This window comes from Uranotaenia lowii, chromosome 2, assembly GCF_029784155.1.
Source record: "Uranotaenia lowii strain MFRU-FL chromosome 2, ASM2978415v1, whole genome shotgun sequence".
NCBI lineage: Eukaryota > Metazoa > Arthropoda > Insecta > Diptera > Culicidae > Uranotaenia > Uranotaenia lowii.
The window spans coordinates 427,502,161-427,513,672 of record NC_073692.1 but is presented as its reverse complement, the minus strand read 5'-3'; positions in this window follow the sequence as shown (position 1 = coordinate 427,513,672).

The window sequence follows — 11,512 nt, the reverse complement described above, 5'->3', positions numbered from 1 at the left end:
CCTCCCTTCCAGATCCTACAGCCATGCATAGATATGTGTAAGGTTGCCAGAATTTTTTTCACTACCATCCGGGCCTAGCAATTCCGGGCATTTTTTCAAAAAAACCTGGCAAAATCCGGGCATGGATTTCAATATTTCAAATCCAAAAACCAGGAAAAAACCGGGCAAAATTTAGGTGTTATTATTTATAAAGGCAAAGAAAAAATGCAAAAAAATCGAAATTAATATTTTATTAATGTAATTGCAGACTTCCAACAACTTTTTGGAACACTTAAATATTTAAAGGTTTATAAAAGTAAATCAGCGAAATTATTTGAAACAACCGTTGAAAATTTCTATACCGATAACCAAGGCCGTGCGAACGGGGGGGGGGGGGGGGGTGTTTTAGGGGTTTAACCCCCCCATGACGATTTTCCCAAATCAATTTTTCAGTTCATAATATGAAACTACTATTGTATTGGGAGAAAAACTGGGTCCAGGAAGGGGTTTTAAAAAAGGTGTTACCAAAATTATTTGAAAATTTCCTCACCTCCGGCGGAGTTTTATCCTGGATCACTATTAGAACAACAGACTGGACTCAGGACTGATTCTGCAGGTAAAAAACATTCATGAAAAAATCTTTTTCAATCTCAATTTTTTCATTTATGTTTTTGTCCTTGTTAAAGGTTTTTAATAAAACATAAACTCAATTTGATAAATAAGTTTTTTAAATTTCATGATATTTGCATCCAGAAATTTTCTTTTATAATGATAAAATATTTATCTTTTCATTCATATCATTAATAATTTCAATTAATATTTGAAATTTTAAAACCTTTTTTCCAATTCCAAATTTTTAAGTTTTAAAGAAATAAAAATTATGTTTAAATATTCATTAAATTATGTTTAAATATTCAGATTTTTTCTCAAAAAATCTAATTCCAAGAAGATGATGAGCCATTTATGATAAGCATTTATGATGAGCCTGCGATTCAAAAAAAAAATTTTAAATTATTTTTATATTTTTAAATATACTTTTTCGAATCGATCATGATTTTGAAAATCATCTATGAAAATTCGAAGAACGTGGCAACTTTTAAGCTTAATTTTGATCTGTGATGTTCTCTACTTTCAATGTTCAGAACTAAATTAGAAATTCTTTTTTTCTTACCAGTTTTATTGCTCATTAAATGTCAATATAAACTTTTGAAAATGAAGGTTTTTTTTCGATATAAGTTTCAATGATGATTGGAACGAATATGATTCATTTCAAATAATTGATGTTATTATCAAAAATTCCGGAAAAAATTATTTGTACTTTATTTCAATATCAGGAAGAATTCATTAAAAAAAATCAACTATGACTTCAATTACTGAACACCTTAAGAATAGAAAAATCTTTTTCCCTTCCAATCTAAAATCGATTGCACAAATAAATATGCATTTTTTTCTATCAACTTATGTTTCGAGATAACTTTTGAAAAAAGGTAAAAATCTATTAAATAAATTTGTGAATGTAACGAAGATTTCGAAAATAATGGCTCAAATTCAATAATCAAGTTTTCCGAAAACCGCGAGTTATTTTGTCTTCTGAGAAAATAGTTAGGTATTTAATGTTTTCTTTTTGACATTTTTTTCCAATTCTGCATAATTCGAGAATTTCAACGATTTTGAATATTTTAACCAAATGGAATCTTTCAAGTTTTTGAAAACATAAGTGAAATCGTTTTGTGTCTTCAACAAAGTTGTTAAATGGGTTTTCAAACACTCGAAAAGACTTTCTTGAATGATGTAAGAAAAAAATGTTATCTTACCAATTAAAATTTCTAAAAATAGTAGAAATAGTTTTTTTTTAATTCTTGATAAGCTGAAGAAAAGTAAATAGATTCAAAATCTGGATTTATTCTCATGCAAATTGTTCATTTGATCAGTTATTAAAGATAGATTTTATTTAAAACTGATCAATTTCAAAAAAGATATTTGAACTTAGTCTAGAGTATTTTTTTAATTAGAAAAAATTGATTTAAAACCTTTTTATTTCTGATGTAACTTGTATACTTTGTTTAATTTATTTTGCTTTTCATTTTCAGCATTTAGTTTTAATTTTGGTTTATATGAAATTTCAATTTTGATTATAATTTCATTTTAGAAACGCCGTATTCCTGAAATGTTGTAACTTGTGCTGCCTTAAATGAATTTTTGAGCAATTTTGTATTTAACAGTAAGGAGTTTTATTTTGAATAATGGTAAATAAATTGCCAAATATAAATATGGATTTGAAACTTTTAATCTGTTTTTGTTTTTTTTGTATTTATGCAATTACTATATACCTTTCATTTATTGAAAATTATTTTAAAAAAATCCATTTCATTTCATTTGAATCTTTTTTTCAAATTTGAATGATGGTTCTAAGTAGCAAGATGGTTTAGGGAATTTATTTCCTTCTTCATTGATCGTTCATGAAAGTGTTATTATTGCTCACTAAATTTGAAATTCAAAACCCCCCCCCCCCCATGGACGAGTCCTTCGCACGAGCCTGCCGATAACCCATTTAGCTGAAACGTACTGAAAAACTTTGATTTTTTTTGGTTTCTTTGTGAAAATTGTTAAAAAATCCGGGCAATATCCGGACTTTTTTCACGATATCAGAGCAACCGGGCCGGACCTGACTTTCTCGAAATTTTGCATCAAATATCCGAGCAAACCCGGATAAAACCGGGCAATCTGGCAAGCTTAGATATGTGCTTTTAGCCTTAATAAGGTTAGATCTATCTCTAGGTGTCTAAAAATAAACTTTTCTTTCATTGCCAAAACACATACTCAAATCCATCAAACCTCTTTTGCTTTTTTGCCTCACGAGTTGCATGATTACAGCAGAAACTTTTATTTATGGAATTGATACATTGACAAATAGAAGGTTGGAGATGAGATACAGATTTAATCGAGTGCAAAATGCTCAAAGACTTGTCACGTATGTACATAAAAAACGTTTACATAGTTATCATCTGTCATCATTTACGTGTGCGTAACTGAAATTTATTTCTTGAACTAGCTGACCCGGTGTGCATTGCTACACCTTGCAAAAATAAATGAAATTTGTAAAAATTTATTCAAATTTAGATTTTTGTAAGCATTTTTTTTTTAAATCAAACCTCATCATGGATTAGAACCAACAACTTTGAGATGAGAGCTGCAGCTGGAGTTCAGAATTGCAATTCAAAGATGGTATACATATATTATTTACTGAAGCTTGATCTCTAAACTTGTTTTTCAAGTTCTGAAATTTGCACTCTGTTTTTAAAGCTTCATAATGACTCAAATAATAACAATATTTATGGATATTCCACCTTTTTCTCCAAAATGGGAAGTAACGAACTTCTATAAAAACATTTGTCACATCTATTTTTGAGTTATGCTTAATATCCGTACGCAAAAAACCCCTCTTTTAAAATTTGGTCCCTTCTTTTATTTAAAAGCTCTTTATCTTAAACTTACATGGAAGCTCCCCCATCTTTTCCAATTTTGTCCCCCACTGCTTGAAGAAGGTAGGCTGATTTACCCGGCTCGAGTTTACATAAATTTCTAATTGAAAGAAAATGATTCGCATATTGGAATTTATTGCACATTGTACTTTATGGAAATAGAATTTCGAAAACCAATCAATCGCGTGAATCGGGACAGTTTTTTTAGTATATTCCTCAAATTCTGTATTATGAGCACTTCCTGCCCCTGATTAGATGATGTATTTTTTTAAGATAAAAAAAATAAGCTATCGACATTTGAAAAAAAAAAACGATGAAAAGGATTTTTAATACACATTTCAAACAGCTTTTTTCACCATCCTCGCCCTTCGAAGCAGTTTGAATATCTATCCTTTTTGCGTCAAAATTATGTTAAAAAAATGTTTCGCCATATGCCAAACTCGTGGACATGAGATATTATAGCTTGAAGTTTTCCCAAAAAACACTTATCATGGTATGAAAATAATCGATTTTATACAGTGCAATTTTTTTTTTTAGTAAATTTATTAAAGCAAAAAATATCAGTTGCATCACTAAATAATTTCTCCGCGTTTTTTTATTTTCTCTTTGAAAGTCAAATATTCAAAAAAGTTGGCAAAAACAAATTTCTAAGTTAACATTTGTCCCGTATATTGGGATCCCCCCCATTTTTTGGAAAAAAATAAAATATTTACCTTATATCAAGGTAGAACAATCTTTTATTTTTTGCTGAATTTGACCCAATAAAGGTCGTGTAAATTCTTGTAAATGAGACTGGGCAAATATGTATCAATTTTGATTTACTAATGTACACGTATGTGCAGTATACGGTTCGAAAGGTCAAAGACAAGAAAAAGTTACTATGGGTCAAAAAAGGTTACCGAGGGAGAAAAAAAGTTATGAAATGAAGGAGTTGTATACGTAGAAGCAACTTTTGTATAGCATAGGTATATGACTTTTTATCTACATTATCAGCAGTAGATTGAGCTTTTTATTCGGGTTCTGGAATTCCCAGGAAGTTTTGATCGTTTCCTGGGAAAAAGAAATTTTCGAATTATTTTCATTTCCGGGAATTATTTTCATTTCGGGAATGGACATTCTAAGGTAAATATATTTCATACAAGAAACTCAATCTTTCAAGCCTTTTCAGATTTCACATTCAATCGTTGTTTTAGGAAGAAAACGCAATTAAAACCTGGAGATCATCTTTTTTCTGTATTTATCTGCTAAGATATTGTTCCCGGTGTATGCTGAGCTTTAACATGATTTTTCGGAAACATTAGTTTTATATTAACAAAATTGAATACACTGTAGGTAACTCAATTGATTAATGAAATGGGTATTGTACATTGCATTAAAAAGAACGCAACTCCTTACTTTTTATTTTGAATTCACTTTTTCAAAGATACGGAAATAATCATCTGAAATTAATTACCTTAAAAAAATTATGTCTATAGAAAAAATCCTTTACCCAATATTTGATACTAATTTGAATCTATTAAGATTAATTTTTTTTGTTAAAAGTGATGCTCCAGTTTTATGCATCCAATTCAACATAAATGTTCACAACAAATTTAGAAGTATAAAAATTCTCCCTGAAAAATCAAATTTTCCTTTAGCGGAAATAGGAAAATGGAAAAAATAATTAAAATTAGCGTTTTTGAGAAAAATAGATAAAAAGTAGGAACTGGTTGTAAAAATAATCGGTTTTCATTAAGTAGATAGAAAAAAATGTCTGAACTACAAGTACTAGCTTGACAAGCTTAAATTACTTTTTCCGGAAAATTCAAATCGAGCTCCCCCACACCACAGTCCTCTGAAGGCACCGGAAACTGCCGCTTTCAAATTATCTAGGTTGCGTTTGCTGTTCATGTCAATTATTTCCGCTCTGTACTGAATGAGTATCGGCTCGCAGCAAAGATACGTCTACCTGTATATTGCAATAGGAAGCCCATTAACAAGACTTAGAAAAACCGAGGGGAAAACGTGACAACAAGAACAGGAACCAATGTAAACGGTAGACTGACTTGTTGACCTATTTATCATCAGCCAGGCAGCCAGCGTCCGTATTCCGGTATCACTTCCTTCGCGTGGTCTGCCCTCTTACCGCAATCATTGGTTCGTAATTTTTCCGCCACGCCGACAGATTCAGCCATGAATAAATAAGTAGAAGAATGCAGAAAAAAAGAAACGAGACACAGAAAAAAAGAGCAGCAGCAGTTGGAGAAACATCTGTCTGGCTGAAGAACCTGCTTAATTGCCAAGGAAATGTGACTACTCTGCAGTTGAGACATTAGCAAAACATACACTTTTTATGTGATGCACCAAGAACGTAGGATCGGATTACATCGAAAGAGTTGTGTTGTTTGACGATTCACAACTTGGAGACAAAGTTTAGCAATTGGAGTTTTTCGTTCTCAATTATCTGAATACTGAACAGAACGATATTCCAAATCACCAAAGCTATTTTTTTTTTAATCTTTAATTATTTATCACTTACTACAATACCAATAATTTTCTCAAGGGTGTAAGCACGATCCACCGAATGAGTAGGTGAACAGTTATGTCTGAATATTCATTATGTCAGGGGAATTCCTCGGAAATAAAACTGAGCTTCATCCACCAGCTCCAGTGGAATGTCATTAGGATAAAGTTTTATAATGTACAACAGTTTTACGTTCCCGGTTCGGGTTCGGCTCGACGTCGACGTCTGGATAAGTCTGGCCGGGTTGTCTTTAATGCATACATCACCACGAATCATGTGCTGCACCTTACTTGGCAGAAAGACTACCCAGCCGGAAGAAGTGGCAGACAGAACACGGATAACGTAAATTAATTTCCAAAGTGAATACTTCAGCTCGAAAAGTTGCAAGCTTAATTATGTGATAACAAATTGTTTGGGTGGCAGTTTTGTCAAACCCCTGTTGTTTGAGCATCGTTATTTTAAAGTTCGTCTGACTTATGTTGAGGATCAGAATGTTGAACATTTGTTGGAATGTACGCCCTATATTCACAATTTCGAATTGTTTTACAGTTTTATCCTAAATGAGATACCTAAACAGTTCTGTTTGTTTTAGTGAATTTTTTGGCAAACAAATTAAACTTTACATAATCATAGAATATGTATTTTGGGCAAACGTTTCTATGGAGCAAACATACACATGTCGCTTATAAAATTATTTCCACAATTTTAGAAAATAAAAATAAAGAATTATAATCATTTTTGAGAACGATTTTTAATTTTGATATTAAAGATTTCCTTTCGCTTTTGACAATTTTGAAGAAGACTGTTAAACGCTGTAGAAAATATCCAAGATTTCTTTTGGTTAAGAATAGTTTTTTCACCAATACTCTTGAATCAATAAAAACAGAATAATTTAAATTTTAATGATTGTTTTATTTCTGGAAATATGTTTCATTGGTAATGAAATCATTTTTTTGGCCAACAATTAGGTCCCAATCATGTTTTTCCTACTTCATTAATTGTTTTTCTTAAATTAAATACATCGTTAGACGTGCCCCAATATTCTATTTAAAGTTATTGTTGTAAATAAAAAAAAGTTTATTATTTTTGTTAGTAATTTTCGAAGTCCTATGATCTGCTCTTTGGCTACATTAAGGACCGCAAAGAAAACACCAAAATTTGGCATTCTCTCTTTCATAAACTATTGGACCAAATTCTACAAATTTATTGTCTTTGAGTTATCGAGAGTGTTGTTTAAAACTTTGTAGAATAAAGTTTCTTTAAAAAATGTATCACATTTGAGTTATGCTTCTCGTACACGCGTCAAGCAAGTTGGTCCGCAATATGTTAAGAAAAGCCCAAATGGGTCTACATTAGCCTTAATTCTGAAAATTGTAAAATGTATTCAATTTTTCAGAAAAGTTTTCAATGATTGACATAATTCAAAATATATGGGTATGAAGGATCCTCTTACAAAATTGATAAAAAGATACATCTGATTCTGCACAACTCGAGTCCGTTTTGCAAAAAAATGGTAAAAGTCCGCACAATAAATTTCACGTTACGCCAATAGTTTCATCAAAAGTGAGAGGAGTACTTCAATATAATTAATCATCTCTTGACATCAAATCAGGCAGGCAGTGAATCACTTATCATTTCAAAACATATCCCCAAATACAATAAATCATCTCATCATGCTAAAACTATCATGTGTATAAATTTACAATGAATCTCGTTTGGAAACTGTTCAAGTTTTTTCATAGTTTTGAGATTTTGTAAAGAAACCTTTTATCACAAAAACTCTAAACGTCTGATTATACTTTTTATCATCTTGTAGCATGGCCGTAGGACCGGGGGAGGGGGGTTTGGGAGTTAGTTAACCCCCCCCCCCATGGGTCTAGAAAGGCATGCGTGGTATTCTACTGAACACTCAAAATTTGAAATTCCTAATCATATTTTGCTCATTGAGTATGATTATTTATGAGTAAAAATCTTAGTTGAGAAATTATTCCATATAAAAATTATTTATTTTAGATCAGGTGGAAATAAGTATGGATATAGGTAAGCTTCAAGTCTTGAGGTAAGATTGGTAAGAAGGTACGATTATTTCACTATATGTTCAATTATTGCATTTATAGAACGTACAAACAGTTGCCAGCTGGGCAGGTATCTACACGTATGCGGAATACCTGTCGTAAATTCTTAACTTTAAATATGTTATGAATTTTATACGGTTGCGAAACTGTTTGCTCGTTCTACAAATAAGACACACACCTACACGAAACATTTTCATTTCATGACAGTTCACACGAAGCCATGGTGTCGGGTATGTGATGATTTGCATTGAAGATTGGCCGAACTAAAAATCTAAAGGATGCAAGTTAGCGCATACGTTGGCGAAACTGCGGTGAATCCGTGCACCCATGGTGGATTATTAACATACATACATACATACATACAAAAATCTTAGTTGAGAAATTATTCCAAGACTTCGAAAACTAATCCCCGGTTCAGAATTCTGCTACAGTTTTTAAAAATTTTCTTGCTTGTTGATATAAATTCGTTTCTGAACATTTAATTTGAAACGAGATTAGACTCATTTCAGAGGTTCGGGTTCCATATTATAAAAATCTTAATGCATTTCTGTTTTCATAATTCGTGTTCTGTTTCCATTTTGGGATCATTGATTTTCGGTTCTAATCTTCATTAAAAAACTAGAAAAGAAAAGCTGTTTTGTAATCGCTCCAACTTTTTTTTTTTTATTTTCGTTAAAAGTAAGGTACATGATTTTCGAAAGCAAAATACGTTTCCAATATTTAGATAATAAAAAATATTTAAAAAAAATATTAGAAACCATCCTGGATTTTATTTGATTTTCATTCGAAGTTCTTAAATTCAATTTTTAAAGTCCCATTTAAATGAAAAGTTAAATATTATTTTTTTGCAAAATCCATACATTATGAAGCTACAAAATGGCGAACCAGGATTAGAAACATATAATCATATTAATCTTTTTCTTATTTTATTCACATTTTATTAAAAATTCGCAAGTCGTATGAAAAGTAATAATTAATTAATCAATGGCCGCCGACCATGGCCAAGAGGATAGCGTTTAAGTCTTCTAAGCTAGAGGTCATGAGATCGAGTCTCGGTCACGGCACACATAGTACTCTATCTGCGGGCTGGTGGTGTTAGCATTAGTAAGGTGCTAGCCATTATATCCTTGAAAGATGTTCGCTTTAGTCTTAAGTAGAATTTCGATCTCTTCAAAGAAATACGAAGTTTCACTGGGATCCTATATGTGTGAGTTCGTTTTTCAAAAAAAAAAAAATAAAAAAAATTATAATAAACTTAGATCGAAGCCCAAAACATCAAAACTAAAATTATAGGTTGTAATGGAAATGTTGAATTGGAAAATAAATTCGGCAATCGTTTTTTTATATTTCAGAAATCGCATTGAAATTCGAAAATAAATCTTAAATTCTAATTCTGAGTTCAGATGCAGAATTAAGATTTAAAATTTTTATTCAAAATTTGATTCAGATTCAGCTCATAAATGAGTTTCACAATCAATTTAGCCGCAGCCCGTGGTGTAGAGGATAGCCTTCAAATCTTCTAAGCCAGCGGGCATGAGATCGCATCCCAGTCACGGCATACATAGTACACTTTCTGTGGGTTGGTGGTTTTAGCATTTGTAAGATGCTAGCCATCATATCCTCGAAAGATGTAGAGTTAAGAAAAAGGAATCTCTTCGAGGAAATATCAAGTTTCATTGAGATCTTATATGTGTTTGTGTTCGTTTTTACGCAAAAAAAAAAGATATTTCAATCAATTAATTTTTAATATTTTCTAAATTATCAAATTGATCTCTTCGTTGGGGAATTTATAATGCAGGAAATCGCATACTTAAAATTTTGATTGTTAGTTTTATTTTAAAATTTTAAATTCTTCAACAAGTCGTTTTGAATACATAATTCAGCTAAAAACTACAAAATAAATGTTAAATTTGAGTTTGTTTTGTAATTTTTTAATGGAAAAACGTGATTTTTTAAAATCATCCAAAGAATTTGAAATATGGAATTGGAATATGGAAAACATATTTTCTTTTATCTTCCTGTAAAACAAATTTCAGAGAATACCATATTTTTGTGTTATGTTTAACATTTGCAGTTGCAGTTGCAGCTTTTGCAAAAGCCAAAAACCTGATTTATTTTGAAGGGTTTATCAAAAAAGTTTATTCTTGAAACCAAATAAGCCAAGTTCACGAGTTTTTTTAGCAAATTCAAAGATTTTATTTTGTTACTAAAGGATTCCTTTTATAAGTAAACATAGCTTACCGTTTCAAAGATTAAAAGGTTGATTCTTAAATGTTTCTTTTTTATACGAAAAGTTGTTTAAATGGCATAATCTAATAGAATAAAAAAAATCTTTTTAAATATTCATGCATTGTTTGCGCAAAAATATAATAAAAATCGGTCACCAAACCCCCTCTTCCCCATGACGACCCCCTCTTCCTACGACCCTGTCTTGCATCATCAAAACTTGAATGTATGCCAAATAAGATCGAAATTGTTTGGACATTTTTCTAGTTCTGTCATATTTTACATTGAATATTTACGGAACCCTTCCTCCCTTTTTAGTATTGATCTTTTAGTACTATAAATTACCAGTATACACACAAACTTGTGTACCTATTCAATAAATCATCTCATTATGTCCTTTAGTCGGAGGGGTTTGTCACTATTATAAAAACCATCTCCGGCCTCAAAAACCCTTAGATGCCAAATTTCACGATGGGGAGAACAGACAGACAGACAAACATTCATTTTCATATATCTAGATTTCCTAAAAATTCTTTGGGCTTTTAAAAAACAGTGCAAATTAACAAAAATAAAATATATTTTACGTTTTCTTCACAAGTCAAAAGTCGGCGCTGAATCCAAATATTCAATTTGTTTTATTTTCTCTCAGCACTCGTTCTTAAGATTCAAGGGCAATTCCGGTACGGCCCGATTGACTAGATTAAGTTGAAAAATGCTCGGATTTCGCACGCATTTATTCAGTTTATTCGCAAAATCAAACAAAAAAGTCGAACAAAGTTGCTATAAATTTTGATTTTTGCATCCAAAACAAAATTTTTAGAGAATTTTTTTTTTCAAAAAAGTCATGATCAGTTTTTTAAGAAGCCAATAATACCATTAGAAATCTGCTGAAGGGTTTCGATGAAGTAAAAAATGTTTCAAGTGTTTACCTTCTTTGTTTTTGTTGAATAATTTCTGGATTTTGACCAAATTTGCCCGAATATTGCCCGGTTTTTGAATTTCAAATTTTGAATTCAAATGCGGATATGGCCAGGTTTTTAGACAAATAGCCCAGATTCGCCCGGCCCGGTTGCTTGAGGGGAAAATTATGGCAACCTTAGCACAGTGGTTTTTATAGAATGAAGATCGATGGTAGCTCTCTGGAGCCACTAACTTTCAATCTGATTCAATTTGAAGAAAAGTTCTAATTTTCTTCAAATGGTGCGTTAAACATTTTTTTCACTTTGGTTTCAAATTTTCAATTTCGA